The sequence below is a fragment of the Sinohyriopsis cumingii genome, chromosome 5 (assembly GCF_028554795.1).
Source record: "Sinohyriopsis cumingii isolate HCF-2022 chromosome 5, ASM2855479v2, whole genome shotgun sequence".
In the NCBI taxonomy this organism is placed as follows: Eukaryota; Metazoa; Mollusca; class Bivalvia; order Unionida; family Unionidae; genus Sinohyriopsis; species Sinohyriopsis cumingii.
This window is the reverse complement of record NC_142965.1, coordinates 41,600,487-41,616,907: the sequence shown is the minus strand read 5'-3', so window position 1 is coordinate 41,616,907 and position 16,421 is coordinate 41,600,487.

The following is a 16,421-nucleotide window of genomic DNA, read 5'->3' as shown; positions in this document are numbered from 1 at the left end:
GCGACAGAGTTTGCACCTCACAACTGGGAGAGATTCATACCAAATGAAAAGTCGAAAGACTGACACTGAACGACTCAATTGATGAACTTTGACATCTGGAAAGAAGCGTTACAGTGCAAGCAAGATGAGTACGATGCTGCGAATTGCGACCAGAATGATGCCTAACACTGCGACATCAGTGATGCAGCACACCATTGCTGCTCCTTTACTATCGAAAGCAACCTGTTCGTGGACCTTATTGCTTTACTACCAAACGTGATGCAGCATGCCCTTTCTACTTTACTGGCAAAAGTGATGATGTACCTACCTAGTGATCTCATCCACCCACTTGCATGCCACCCTGGATAGTTCTACTAGCTCATCGAGATGTACAAAAACAAAATAATAATACGCTTTTCCTGTGAATTGTTTTGTTGTTGTGACTTTGAAAATCGATTTGAGACCTACTCCTAAATTTTTATCTCAAGTGCAACTGTTAGCTTAACAGTTAGGAACACTTTCTTTGAAGTATGCCTACGAAGTTGCCACTCAAATACCTCATGCGTATTTTCTCAAAGATTTGAATTCCACCTCGCCCGATTATTTGTGATTTCACACCAAGTTGTTGTACCATTGGTTCCAGAGAGGAAGTACTTTAATTTACACGTTACCTTTGACGTCTATCTGAAGAAACAAAAACCTTCGATCTCATCCTCTGACAAATTATTTGTGCAATGTATAAACATGTTCGTGCAAATTTGTTAGAATCCACAGTGAAATAAATATTACGATAGTTTTCTTTTACAGCACGAGATAGACGATTTTAAAGAGTTTTTGGGAAATAAAATGGACCTACGGAATTCTGTTTGCTTAACTAGCGTTGCATTGCTCTAACAAACTGTATATATCCCAGCTCTTTCTTGATTTGCAAAGCAGTAATGGAGTGATTTTGGCTGTCTGAGAAATGTAACTTGTAGCATGGAAATGAAGCGAACACGTCAGGCAGATGTCAGCTAACAACATTAATCGGATATGACATACAAACATTTGTTCCACGCTGAAAACTCCTTTTCGATGCATTTCTGTAAACGGTAATATCATTTTTGGCTGAGTAGAGTGAAGATTAGTTCTCACAAGACAATTTATATATAGAAGATCAATTCCTTCTGTTACAAGACTTTTCTATTTTAGTAATTCAATGGTCCACTGACAGTATGCCCAAATCCTTTCCTGTATAGAACCAAGAAGATCGACTCATAGTCATCAAAATGTGATGAAATCTTTCAAGAGGGCCTTGTCTTCCAGGATGAAAGGTACAATACTCAAACTGGGAAGATTTGGCAAGGTAAAAATGTATAAAAACAACAACAACAGCAACAACAAAAACAACTTTATCAATGCCTTTACTTTGGTTTTAGTTTAAATATTTCTCAAAGGGTTGGCCTCTGGAACTTTTAGCAGTGCACACATTGCGGTCAATACGTATTGGGACTGGCTGGTAAATGGTTAGTCAAATGCAGGAATAGGTTAGTGATGAGCCGTTGTTATCTTCTGATTGAGTTTTCGTACCACTTGAAAAGTGCGACGAAATCTACAGTAATTAGAAACACCGCTTAAAATCTTTGGCCATTTAAAATGATTCAAGATCTTGTGATAGGTCTTAATGACCTCCAAATGACCATCCAAAGGAGTTTCATTGACTAGATTAAGCATGTCCTGTCTGAATAACTTAAGAACAACAATGTGATAGCTCACTCACCAATCGTCACCACCACATATCTCAGGTGGTCTCCATTTTCTCCTTAAGACTAAATTTGCAACGAAATAACAATCAGTAACTTGTGTGGCATTTGCGCTCATAGTCCTCTGAAACAAATAGGAGACCTCAGGATCAATGAGTGAATATCTTCTGTCACCTTGATTGGAATAAAGAGAACCATTATTATAAAGAGGATCAATGCGATCAATAACTCTTGATTGATAAACACTAGGAGCAAAGGTGACCTCATTAAAAACTGACAAATACATGTTTCAGTTAAAGGAATACACTTCTGATCACTATAATTCTTATGAACCCTTTTCCCCAGATCTATAGTAACTGCACAAGCTGGTTATAAATCAGGGATTCTTCTTCCAACGTGATCGACTTTCTGATTTAAAAAGGCTTGTTAGTAACAAGTGGATTAACCACAGCCTCATCTCCAGCTAGGTCATTGTCTAGTAATAAGTGAATATCCTCAAATGGTAAAGACATCATTGTTCCGACTGGCATGGATCCTGGGACTAAGCCTGATGAAAATGTACAAAATGGAGAGGAGCATTAACAAAAACACAGTCAACTCCTTGAATAGAACACTTTCACTAGAAGAAGACTTCTCAGATAAGTCGGATAAAGGCAAATAACCTGATAATAAATGAATCTGAGTATTTACCGTATCCCTTAATGTTCTAACAGAGATAAGCTAGCCAGGATCACCGACAAGCGTTAGAGAACATATCGACATGAATAGTTTATAATTCTCCATAATAATATCAGACTGAGGTTTGTTGGACCCAACAAATTATCATTGATCTTGATATCTTAGAAATAAGAACATTTGGAATAGCTCTGTCTTTATTCTGCTTATTGTTTAAGTCTATAGCAAAGAAAAATAACGTACCATTTCTTCTTACAAAAGGTGCACGCAGGAAGAGAGAAGGATTTTTGATCCGTCTTATCTGAAATTCGATTTCTAGAAGTTGTGATTCCGAACTACTCGAATGAGACTGAGATGGCTTCTTACCAAAACACTGTTGAGAGAATTATGTATCGACTAACGAAACTGTGTGAGTCAAGCAATAATTGTCGGCTGTAAGAGCAGCATAGCTCTAAAAGTTCGAAAGGGTGCTCATCAACGCAGGCCTTGACGTTACTGTGGATGCATTTTTTAACTGTTGAAGCTATACAAGTTGTCCGAAGTTATCGTCATCTTTATCAACCTTCTTGGCTGAGCACCAGTATCAAATTGTTGTTCGTTTTTCCTTGCAAATTCGACATCGGTTTGTCCAGTTTCTTTTCTACAGTTCCTAACCTTTTTTGATACGCCTCAGATACCAACACATAACCCTTCAAGATACATTCCATAACCACATCATAATTAAACAAAATTTGCTAATAAGTACACTTTGTAATAATTGTTTAATTCTTTTTCTTTAAATGGGGGCACTAAATACTAATATTTCTGGTAGCAACAAAACTTGTACTTGTGTGTATGAGGAAGGGAGCATTTTCCGCTTGCTATTTCAAATATTTTTAATTTGAGCTGCATTTCTCTTCCATTTCTCTGCATCTGAATTGTCCACTCCTCCTTTTCCTCTTTCTGAAGTTTTATTTCCTTCTCTTCCTCCTCTCTTTGGATGTGTATTTTCTCTCTTCTCTATCATTTTCTTCTCTCTGCAATTGTATTTCTCTTTGCTCTTCAAGATTTCGGATCCCCATCGTTTCATTTTTAAGCTGTGGCTTTCCTAACTCTATTTCCATCAGGGTTTGGAATGTTTATTCTTTAAATTTCTTGCCAAAGACAAATAGTGACTTTATAATCAATCCGAAGGCACATTGGTGAAAAACGTTCTTTTTCTACAAAAGTTGGAGCAAAATATTTGTTATTTCTACCTTCGTTAAACACGTCATCGCTTCAGACAGATGATATTGTCTGGCGCTAGCTGAACCAATTCATCCTTTTTCACCAACTTTAGCCCTTTCTAGGTAGGATTTAAAACAGTGTTATCTACTTTAGACGACATTATGGAAAATTGTTATCTTCACTGAAGATTTCTCAAAGATGCGAAATTAAAATGCCAGGGACTAAAACTTCCGAAATAAAATAAAATTAACTCTTTTAAACAAATTGAACTTTTCTGAAATGTTCCAAAGAAATTAAATATGCCTGAGGAGTGCCCACGATTTTCTGTTACCAATCTATATTCTTAAACTAAGTAGGCAAAAACCAACATGTTAAGTGAATTCAAGACATAATTAATTTCCATAGAATACAAAGCGAACATTGGAAAAGAACTTGCAGTATTGTGATGTAAATCCGATATAGTCCTAAACTTTATAAAATCCAAAAGTACAGAGTATGCCGAATGAGCTATTGTGCTAACCGTCTTAACAAACTTAAAGACCTAATAATGTTTCCTACTTTAAATATTCTCAGCATGTTTTTTTAAATAATGTTTTCTAATTTCATGGTGTTTGTTTTTGTGATCATATCATTATATGTTTTTTTTATCTTATAGGTGTTGTCTAATGTTGTAAAGCGCTTAGAGCTTCTAAAGATTAGGCGCTATACAAAGTCCTCATTATTATTATTATTTATCTATCACATGATAAAATCCAAAATGTCTCTAAATCAATTCACAATAATTCCAATGTAGAGATTTAGTCCAAAAGTATTAATGAGTACTATGTAATTCCAATAAATAACTTTTTCAAAAATAATCCTACAAATTAAAACCGAAAACAGTTAAAAGACTGATTCAACATTAGATGTTAAGATGGGAATAGATAATTCTGATGTAAACAACCTTAATATAAGAACCTAGGACACAATAAGATCTCCAGGGTGAGGACCAACTGTTTATTTACGAAAGAATGTATGTTGTAAATACTGTCAAGTCATTTGCTAGACTTTTAATACAAAAACAAGGAAGACATCAAGTAAACCAGGAAATCCAGAGGGAAAATCCAATATCCTGAACTCGAATCCAAGTAAATGTGTTTAAAACATGAAATCAGCCAGGTATGCCCAAATTCATACTCTCAATTATGGACAAAGACTAATCACACAACAAAAATCAAATATACATGACAAAATGTAACGGTAGTTATACCGAAAAAAATAATAAGGAACAAGGAATTTTCCTACATTTTATTTTAAAATGATGAATTTCTCAGACCGGCATAAGAATTTTAACCATTTTTAAGAGTAAAGAAAACAAAATGAACAATTATTTGCTATAAAACTATCAATGAATTCTCCATATATACACAAATGTAGCAGCACTAAATTTATAATTCCTACGAACCCAGAAACAGATGTGATAAATTGTTCTTATTCCACATGAAATGAGAGTTTGAACTTCAAAAACAATGCCCAAAGTATGGAAATAGTATAGCTAATTACATAGACGAAAACGTGGAAAAATCGATTTCTGGAATTAAGAGTTCGACACAAAGTAACGGACTGATTATTTAGCATGTGCAATCTAATTATTGATTTTATTCGACGGTACAGTTATCTAACTTTATAAGAAAAAAATGATGGATGTGCAAAATAAATTTGCCAGCTAACTATTGCAATTAACCCAATAAATTCGGTTTAGCGTGCTTCTACCAACTAATGGTGCTAATGAATGCCTCGCTTGGCACTCTCAGCATTAAGAGGTTAGTGTTAGAACTGATCGGCCTGGTGTCAGGATAATGTGACTGGGTGGGACATCATGCTTCACGTCCGCGGCATGATGCCCCAGTCCTAGACATCACTATAAACTGCCACAATGCAGACATTGTAGCGATGTGACTGAAAAATTGTTAAAGCTACGTTAAAGATCCAAACCACACACACACACACACACACACACACGCACACACGCACACAGACAGACAGGCACACAGACACACACACAATTTCTGCTAAATGCAATTAGCCGTTATGTTTTACCGATAAAACAAATTTCATCGCAGAATCGAGTGAAGGATCAAACTCATTGATCAGCATGCCCGGTAACCTGATTGTTTCTGGTTCTCTTGAATTCAATGTCGGTGACAGGTCAGATTAGCTGTATTCCATTTCATCTCCTCTCTATCTATCCAGCCTTTTCCGTCTCATCAACCGTAACTTGGTTTGTCTGCTGTCTTTTTCCACTGCGTGGTGCACATATGGAGCTATTTTCCTTCAAATAAATTAAACACAACCTAAATACGTGCCAGGGTTTTCTTTTCTGGTGTCGAAGAATATTCATAGTCGTATCGTAATTCAACAGACTAAGGTCATGGTCAGTTCGCAACCTGGCTTTAACATAAAATTAATGTCTTTTCCTTAGCTGCTTGGCGTAATCCTAACGGTAACCATGACATAACTAGACCACTATGATAAATTATTACGTCTTACTGTGAGGTATTAATCACTAGCTGAACCATATAAGTCGCCATGCGCCAAATTATCATTTGAAATAAATTCACAACATAATTACATGAACGAAGTAATGGGCTTCACTCCATGTCCTAACCACACTACTTGTTAACTAGCATTTCCTTGACATAACATTTCCAGATATAGTAAAATCAATTCCTAGCACTCAAGGTACATATAATTTAAGACAGAAAATTTTTTCACTTATAAACTCGATTGGTACTATAAGTAATGGATGAAATTCTTAGGATACATGATTTGTACTAAAGAAGAACGAGATAATTTGGAACAATGCATGCAAACAATTGGCTTCCCAACGCACGGAATATTAACGTCTAAATTTAAAAAAAAAAAAAAAAAAGGCAATAAATAATTAGAAACCTATATCAATTAACATAATGTAGGTAATTGAGATAAACCTTGTCTTCCTTGACACGCTTCCTTTTTGTATGAAGCCGGATCTCTGTTTTCCGTGTCCTCAACATTCCAGACACTAGTCCATTTGACAAATTAAGGAAAACAAAAATCGTTTTACTGATCTCAGAGCTAGGCTTAACCTTCCACATAAAAACATGGAATGACTAATTTTAATCTTGAATTATGTCTGGGAAACCCACCCATCGTTTAGTTTAAACAGTCAGGACTAACCTTATCTAACTTCCAAACTTTTTAACGAGCCCGACGAAGCTAAAATAATCCCCCCTATATCCCCCTTTATTATTAATTAATTTTGGAAAATTTCATTTTAAGACACTTACTTCCAACGGGCACAAATTATCTCTGGATTGTCACTACTTTGACATATATGTCGGCCGTTATCTTAGCGGGACCTAGCTAAAATTCAATTGTCCCCCAAACAAGAAAGGTTAACCATCGCAGGCTGGCGATTTATTGCTGGCCTAGCCCATACGTCAAAGATAAAAGTTTTGCTACGTGTCACACTGACCACGATAAATGTGTTGCGAGAGTATCTACACATTTTGCACCCTTACATTGTCTGACTTTGGTCAGTTTGGGATATGCTAATTAATAACACATATATAAAGATCGGTCTTCATAACATGTATTAAATGCTACGACTTAACTCAAACACGTTGTAGCATATTCATATTGATTGATTTTAAAGCCGTAAGCAGAAATTGTGTTATTATTTGGCACTTACATGTACCTGCACGGATTCCATTTAGTTTGTATGTCCCCTTTAAATTGGCAGCGTTGTCAGGTCTATTGTTACTTTAAGCAATATTTATAATGTAACTACACAATTATACCATAAAGACAATTCCATACACTGTGTGAAAACAACATTTATCAAAAAACAAAAAGAGATTGGATCACCACACACATACCCAGATTTTCTTATGGACTCTAATAATATAAATCAATTCATAGACTCAGCAGGACTTAGGAACAAAATATAATTACTATCCCCACAAAACCAAAAGACCCAGTAACTAGCTAAATAAATTTAGAAGCCACCACATAAAAAACCATAACATATCATTCAATTTTATAAAAGTATTAATAAATAATTCACTTACGAAGCACCTATAAAAACTAAGGAAACCGCAAAATCGGATGTCCTAGATGTCCTTAACGAACCGAGTAATCAGCTAGGATTCCTCTCCTAGATGTCCTTAACGAACCGTGTAATCGGCTAGGACTCCGGTCTCTTGCTAAATAAAGTATAAATAACATTCAATCTCTAAAAACATCAATTACTAAATAACTTAAAGAGGTAATATCTAAAAACTTATAAATAACATAACGTAGGAAACACACCCTAAACACCTCGACTAGTAATTCCATAATAACCTTGAAAATCTGTCTTCATACATGATATCTACTAAGAACCTCTATAAACAGCACAGAACATCCCCCCTCCTTTTAAAACATTTTGAAGAAAAAAACAAAAAAAACAAAAAAAAACCAACAGGCAAATGCGACAAGAAACCAGCGATGTAAAGCAAGCAGGACCGTTCCCGAGCTCTCCTTCCCACTAATGACAGCCAACCATTCAACTGTAGGGACCTTTATGGGCCCACAGATTGAGGCCAAACTATCAGGGTTCCTTGAATCCATAAAAGCCTGGGGGAGGTGGCACCATCCCCTTCCCCAGGAACAACTAGCAGGCTGCGGTACAGTCAGAAAAAAGTGGCACATGCACAATTGTGCGAACGCTACTATAATTAAACTCAACAACAAAATAATACAGGGACGCGTTAAACGAATCGGAGAAAACCTGATATAATGGAAAGTATATGAAACTAGTCGTTCACTACTCCCAAATGAGTCTATACTTAGATGCAATAAATATAGTAATTTTCGTGATTTAAAAATGTAATTCAATAAAGAATTAGCACATTTCACACCATCCACTCAAAAGAATCCATTTGCAGTTTGTAAATGCGGACACTACGAAAATGTTCAAAGAGTGGAAAGAGAAGAGGAGTAGGAAGGAGAAATAAGAGAATCGTCTGACCAGTAGCTAATATGATTCTTTGTCAAAATACACAACATGGGATATGTCTTTTGACATAAATGATATTTGTAATGGGCATGTATGCTGTGTTAAATAGAGAATATGGAAAATTTATATTCCCATACATGACATTTGTAATGGACATGCAATCTGTGTCAAAATACACAACATGGGGTATGTCTTTTCACATAAATGACATTTGTAATGGGCATGCAATCTGTGTCATTGTGGTACATCAGCATAAGAGGTTCTCAAAACCGATGAAAATGAGACAATATTGTTTACTTGCTTTCCTTAGGTTGAACTTTTAGTCGGATATCAATGTCTCTGATGAGGTTGAGACACAGAATATCAGTCTCTTTTGGTAACAATTATATGCCGCAATCTCGGAATTACTTTTTAAAAAAGTACGTGACAATGATTTTGCTTACATGTCAAGGAGGTCTTTAATTTAAGACGACTTACCAGCATGATTTAAACAATGGGGTGCTTCATTTTAGAAATCAGTACAGAAGTATATACCTTGTTGACAACGATAATCGGGGGAGCCTCCCAGAATTTGCAAAACCTTGCTAAAAGTCAATACTGCATTTTGAAATCGCGACTTGGATTAAAAACCCAGTTCATAATTAGATTCGATCCATGTTGATAACATTTGTAAAGAAGACTGGATGACAACTGGATTCGATCCATGTTGATAACATTTGTAAAGAAGACTGGTTGACAATTGAATTCGATCCATGTTGATAACATTTGTAAAGAAGACCGGTTGGGAATTGGATTCGATCCATGTTGATAACATCTGTAAAGAAGACTGGTTGACAATTAAATTCGATCCATGTTGATAACATTTGTAGAGAAGACTGGTTGACAATTGGATTCAATCCATGTTAATAACGTTTGTAAAGAAGACTGGTTGACAATTGGATTCAATTCATGTGATAACATTTACAAACTATAATGGTCGACAATTAGAATAGGAGATGATTTCCAGCTATTCCGATGTTCATTATTATCGGAAATGAATACGCCGATAATTTCGCCCTATCCACAAATGAGAATAGTTGATTTAAGCATATCTGCAATTAAGATATTAGAATATAATAGAAACTTCTGCAATGATTTAAAAAATTCTTCCTAATAAGTGTTACAGAATGAATGTAACATTTAGTTTTAAATGACAAATTCCATATGTCCTGGATGCTAGAAGGCAGTATAATTTTGTGATTATTTTCAGATAAAGTATATGTCGCGTGAAAACATAACGAATTCAATAAATCTACTTTTGCTCAGCTCTAAATGCTTTTAAATGAACGCATCCATTATTTTAACACAAACCTGAATATCACTAAAAATCCCTCTAACTATATTAAGTGAACATTGGTCAGGACAAGGGAATGATTCAGTTTCAAAAAGTGTCCAAAGCAGGGAGTCTGGCTTATTCACTTTTGAAATGCAGAATATATTTTAAAAGCAACGATTACACAAGTCAGCAATCACATGAGATTAAGCTTATGGTGCAATCATCATGGTGCCGTTTGACATGAAGAATCGAAATGTAGGCTTGAAAATTAAAAGGATCATGACCACTTTGAACAGAGTTTTATATTTAAAGAAAAAGAATTTCTTGGTGTTACCTCATACTTTCTATTTAAAAAAGTAGTAGCTTGTCTTAGGTGTTCTTAATATAACTTATAATTCCCTTTTGTTTGGGTGCATGATTAATGGGTAGAACGTAGGTTATGGAGAATAAGTCTTGGCCTTACTTCAGACGCGCATTTATAACAATAACTGCTAGTCTTACTTGGGCTTCGAATGATTTCTTAGATACAGTTATAATTATTCAAATTCTATAAGACAGCTTCCTCATTACTCTAGACGTGGAAAGCATGTACACAAATATTGACAACAAGGGGGGCTTGAAGGCGGTGCGGAATTGCTTTACGAATAACCCTGACCCGAAGAGACCAGATCATGAAATTTTGGAGTTATTGAAGCTGGGTTTAGAAAATAACGATTTTGAATTCGATGGTAACTGGTATTTACAAATTTCAGGGACAGTTATTGGCAAATCATTCGCCCTGAGCTGGGCTAATATCTTTATGGCGAACTGAGGAAAATGAAGTTTTTAAGAAATGTCAGTTTCTCCCTATAATCTATTTTAGATTCCTAGACAACATCTTCCTCATTTGGACTTTTTCATGGGTAGAGTTCGATAGATTTTTCGAGATTTTAAATAATTTCCATGCCTCGAATAAATTAAAGGCAACTGAAAATAAAAATTCCATTGATTTTCTAGACACCACTATTTTTAAAGGGTCGATTTCGGAAAGACGTTTTTTATTGACACTATAGTCTTTTTCAAACCAACCGAAACGCACCAACTGCCACATAAATCTTCCTTCCATCCGAAACACACTTTCAGTGGAATTCTAAAATCCCAAATTATTAGGTATCACAGACTTTGTACTAGACAGGAATATTTTCAAAGAGCGACAAAGACACTATTTAGATCACCTCTGGGAAGGAGTTATTCAAAGCGATTTCTGAGAACAATTAAAATTAACACAGTAAGGGAGGTCCACTGGTACACACATACATTCGGAACAGCTAAATCCTGCAGAGGCAAACGTTGCAATACGTGCCCTTTTTGGAAGAATCAAGAACTTTTTCTAGCCACGCCACTCACCAGACCTACGCCATCAAACAAAATTTGTCCTGCAATTTGAGAAACGTTATTTACCTCATGCAAAAAGTGTGGAAAACAATACGTTTCGCAGACTTCCCATCACACTGAGAGACAGCTTCACCATACATCGACATTAATCACAAAGAAAATAGATCGATGGCAAATCATTTTAACAGTACTGACCATTCCTTGAAAGATTGCGCCATTATTCCAATTGAGGCGGTTGGAAAAAAAGGACTATCTAACCAAAAGAGATAATTATTGGATAACAAAATTGAAAACTCTAAACCACTGGGGTCTCAATCTGCAAGAGGAAACTGAGGAAGTCATACCATGTGTGATAACCTTTAACTCAAAAGCAGCCCAGGTGGCTAAATAGATTAGATACGGGTACGCTTCAATTCAAGACAAGTATTTTCGGGTCTTTCGGTACAAACTTTTGACAGGATACCGGAAAAATAAAAACCTTTGTGATATACTTATTAGGGATAAAATAAAGAACGCAAGTACTTCTCCCTAGGTCAGTGCTCGTAGGAACCTTAGTAATTCCTACATTATATTCCGTTTTGCCTAACCCTATATAAATATTAACCCTAACCCTATATAAATATTAACCCTAACCCTATATAAATATTAACCCTAACCTTATATAAATATTAACCCTAACCTTATATAAATATTAACCCTAACCCTAACCACATCTTAGGTATTCTTAATATAACTTATAATTCCCTTTTTTGGGTACATGATTAATGGGTAGCACGTAGGTTATGGAGAATAAGTTTTGGCCTTACTTCAGACGCGCATTTATAACAATAACTGCGAGCCTTACTTGGTCACGCTCACTTCCTCGATTTCAAAAACAAAATTGTAATAAACTGAGCCGATAACATTTTCACTTTTTATATATTTTATAATTTATTCATTGCATTTTCAGGAGCAATATTTCCTACTCAGACAAAATTCTTTTTCACTATTTTAATAATTGCTAAATATAATGTACTTTGGACTATTTTAATTCGTTTTTAATACCTGCGAAATTGAATGTACATTAGCCTATTTCACACTGATTTTTCGAGCAGATGGGGGCAGAAATTTTGGTTATCTATGTGCTTAGGACATGTACAGTTTCCACTAGTAGAATATTTAGAGACATGTCAGCGAATGTACGTTAAAGTCGCATATATATACGCCAGCATTCTCTCTTTTGTGCATATTGCAAATGAAAACAACTTCACTTTACAGTCGTCAGTTTCTCAGAAGTTCATAATATTTGTTTGAACTTTATGAGACACATGGCAAATATTAATTACAACAGGTCTGAAGCGGAAAGCTGGCCAAAACCTATTACATATTTCTGACCCAAATTATACTATTTTTCTGTGTCCGTTTACTGTTCTTGCAGCAAAACGTAGTTGGGATGATGATTAGTTAAATTCTCGTGGCATCAACATTTTCTGGTCAGTTCAACACACTGCATCATTGTGACAGCAGGATTTTCAGGCACGTTTGAGCTTTTTTATGAAAATTCTTTATTCACAGAGTAGTAGTCAAAACCATGATTTTCATGAAAACAAAATTATCAGTGACAGGAACAGAATGTGTATTATCAGTGACAGGGAAAATGTGTATTATCAGTGATAGGTGATTTGGTGTGATTTAGATTTTATATTTTTTAACGTAACTATAATAATTGTTCAGTCATATCCCTACTATGTCTGCAGTGTAGCAATTTATAGTAATGTCTAGCACTGGGGCATCATGCTGCATGATGTCCCACCCAGTCACATTATCCTGACACCAGGCCGATCAGTCCTAACACTAACCTCTTAATGCTGAACGTCAAGCGGGCAGTTGTTAGCACCATTTTTATGTCTTTGAAAACAGTTAGTGATAGGTAGAATAGGTATTATTAATGATGGGAAGAATTCGTATTATCATTGATAGGTAGAATAGGTATTACTATTATTAATGATTGAGAGAATACGTATTATCATTGATAGGTAAAATAGGTATTATTGTTAATGATGGGGAGAATACGCATTAGCATTGATAGGTAGAATAGGTGTTACTAATGATGGGGATAATGTATTACCAGTGATAGGGAGTATACTTATTATCATTGATAGGTAGAATAGGTATTAATATCAATGATGGTGAATATATGTATTCTCATTAATATGTAGAATGGGTATTATTATTAATGATTGGGTGCATACGTATTATGATTGATAGGTAGAACACGTATTATTAATGATGGGGAGATAAGGTATTACCAGAGATAAGTAGAATATGTATTATTAATAATAGGTAGAATATGTTTTATTAATGATGGTGAGTAAATGTATTATTATTTATAGGTAGAATAGGTATCATTATTGATGAAAGGGATCATATGCATTATCATTGCTAGGTATTATTAATGATGGGGAGATAAGGTATTACTAGTGATAGGTAGAATATGTATTATTAATGATGAGTATACGTATTATCATTGAGAGGCAGGATAGGTATTATTATTAATGCTAGGGAGTATACGTATTATCATTGAGAGGTAGAATGTGTATTATTATTAATGATGGGTGGATAAAGTATTACCAGTGATGGGGAGTATACGTATTGTAAATGATAGGGAGAATTTGTATTTTAACTGATAGCGAGAATAGTTATCATAGATAGCGAGAATATATATCAATGATAATGAAAACCGGCATTGACAGTCACAAAGTGAATCAGTATTATCCTCCATATGAAGAATATGTGTTAGTGATCTGGGCTGCAGATGTTATGTATTATCAGCGATAGTGAGAACAGGTGTTATCAGGGATCAGTTGTACAGGTATTATTAGTGATGTGATAGCAGTATTATGAGTGATTGTAATATATATTATGAGTGTCGGTCATGACTGGTTTCGCGCGGTCAAATATCGGAAAGAAACAGTAACTTACTCATTACATTAAATATTATTAACCCATTTGTCTTGATATCTCAGCTGGTAAAAATATTATTTAAATCAAGGACGTTGTAGCGCAAGTAATTTTAACATTCTTTCTCTCGCAGAGGGATGCATTTGTAGAATAGCTTTGGACTGATTTTCACCTAAATGAGTAATCTATTAACTTCACGCTAAAGAAGCTTCATCGTGAGTGAATGTCGCAACGTCAATATATAGGGCTGATAACGCCATTATCCCTTCCTTGCTGACAACAGCATAAGGGAGACTGTGAAACCAATTATCCTTCTTTGCTGATAACAGCAAATCTTCATTACAGTAAAGGCTGTGCATATAAGCGTTTGATTGAATATTAGAGGAAAAGTAATCAGGCTTTGATATCATCAACAGAACAAAATCGTAGACTTAAGCTAGACTAATTAGGTTCAATATCAGAGGAAAAGTGACCAGGCCTTGTTTTCGACATCAGTCTGTATGTGAATATCAGCTAATTGGGTTTCTTGGTAAACATATGAAGCTAAATGAAGCAATAAAATAAAGCTAAACTCACTAACCTGATCGCTTTGCACCGGAAATAATGCAAAGTGGAATGAGTTGGTTAGATATATATTGACAGTTGAAACCACTCTTAGAGAGCTGAACTGGTGTCAATTTGTACGTAAACGTTTCACAATTGCAAGGTTGACAATTCAGACAAAATCATGCTAATCTGTCTGACAGTCCCTCCGTCCTTTCAGCAGGACGTACAAAAGTAATATATAATGATAGGGAGAATATGTATTGAAACTGATAGCGAGAATAGTTATCATAGATAGGTATTATATTCATTTGTAATATTCGATGGTTTTTCCTAATGATTATATCTTATATACGTTTGTCTTTATTGCTTGACCTTGTCCAAAGTCAAGTTCACTGTGTATCTGGCCAGGGGCATTTATTTTGTAAACGAAACATACATAGTTAATATTTCTCTATGGTTGTGGATTAAATATTCATATCATTATTAATGTAAACATGTTTATCTGAATTTGAGTTTTAAAAAAATAGTCTTGAATTGTACATCAGAATCTTCTAGAATGGAAAATTCCATTTAAGTGACAGGGTATTATCAGAAAATGCTTGTTGAACATACGTCAAGTAGATGCCTATATATTCCTGCTTATTTAATGTTATGCATATTTAATCTGTATTGTTATTTAGTTTTATTTATTCATTGTATGCTATAGATAATTGTGTTTTGGTCTTGTCCAGAATCGAATTCATTTTCTACCCAACCTGAATCACTGAGTTTGGTTTTGTTAACAACATGTTTATCTCAATCTGAGTCCCGAACACTGGAAATTACAATGAAATGCCGGGTCTACCTGTTGTTTACCACATTTTATATTTTAATTTTAGTAACAGACCTAAGTATAACAAAGATTGTATCTTGTAAACATTTGCAACCTTACATAATGAGATTTTCCGCTGGGAAATATGTTTTTGATTTTGATAATTGACTTTGGTTTGAAAACAACATTTATCGTAGTATTAGCCCAGAACATTGGAAATCGTTAGGCAAAATAGATTTTTTAAATTTTTTTACTAAACTGCTTGGCTTTTGCTCTGTTCTGTTACTTCGTTTAGGACCATAGATTCGTAATACTAAAAATGGCTCGTTCTTGTCTCGAGATCTTGAAGCAGAATCAGTCATGTTGATGTGGTCAATTTTTCATTTGGGTAGATTTATTTACTTTGAATATTATTAACCGGAAATACAATGTGCTTATCAATAATATCCTTGGAGAGAAACATAAATTTGGAATTGTAGGGAATTCAGGCAGTGATATTTGTGAATTGTATTTTGGTGATCCATCAAAAAGACTGTTAGAACTTCATCACAAACCAGGCCACTTGCGTACTAGCACATTCGAAACAACATATATATATATATATATATATATATATATATATATATATATATATATATATATATATATATATATAGTTGGCATCTATGCATGCATGAATGTTTTTATTTGCACGCAAGGCCAAATGTACGTCTTCGTATTAAATTTCCCTAGCTCTATCCTTCTACGTTGGAATGTTTGTGTTCGCACATATACATATATACTGACATGTTTATATCAATGTATTTGTCCTTG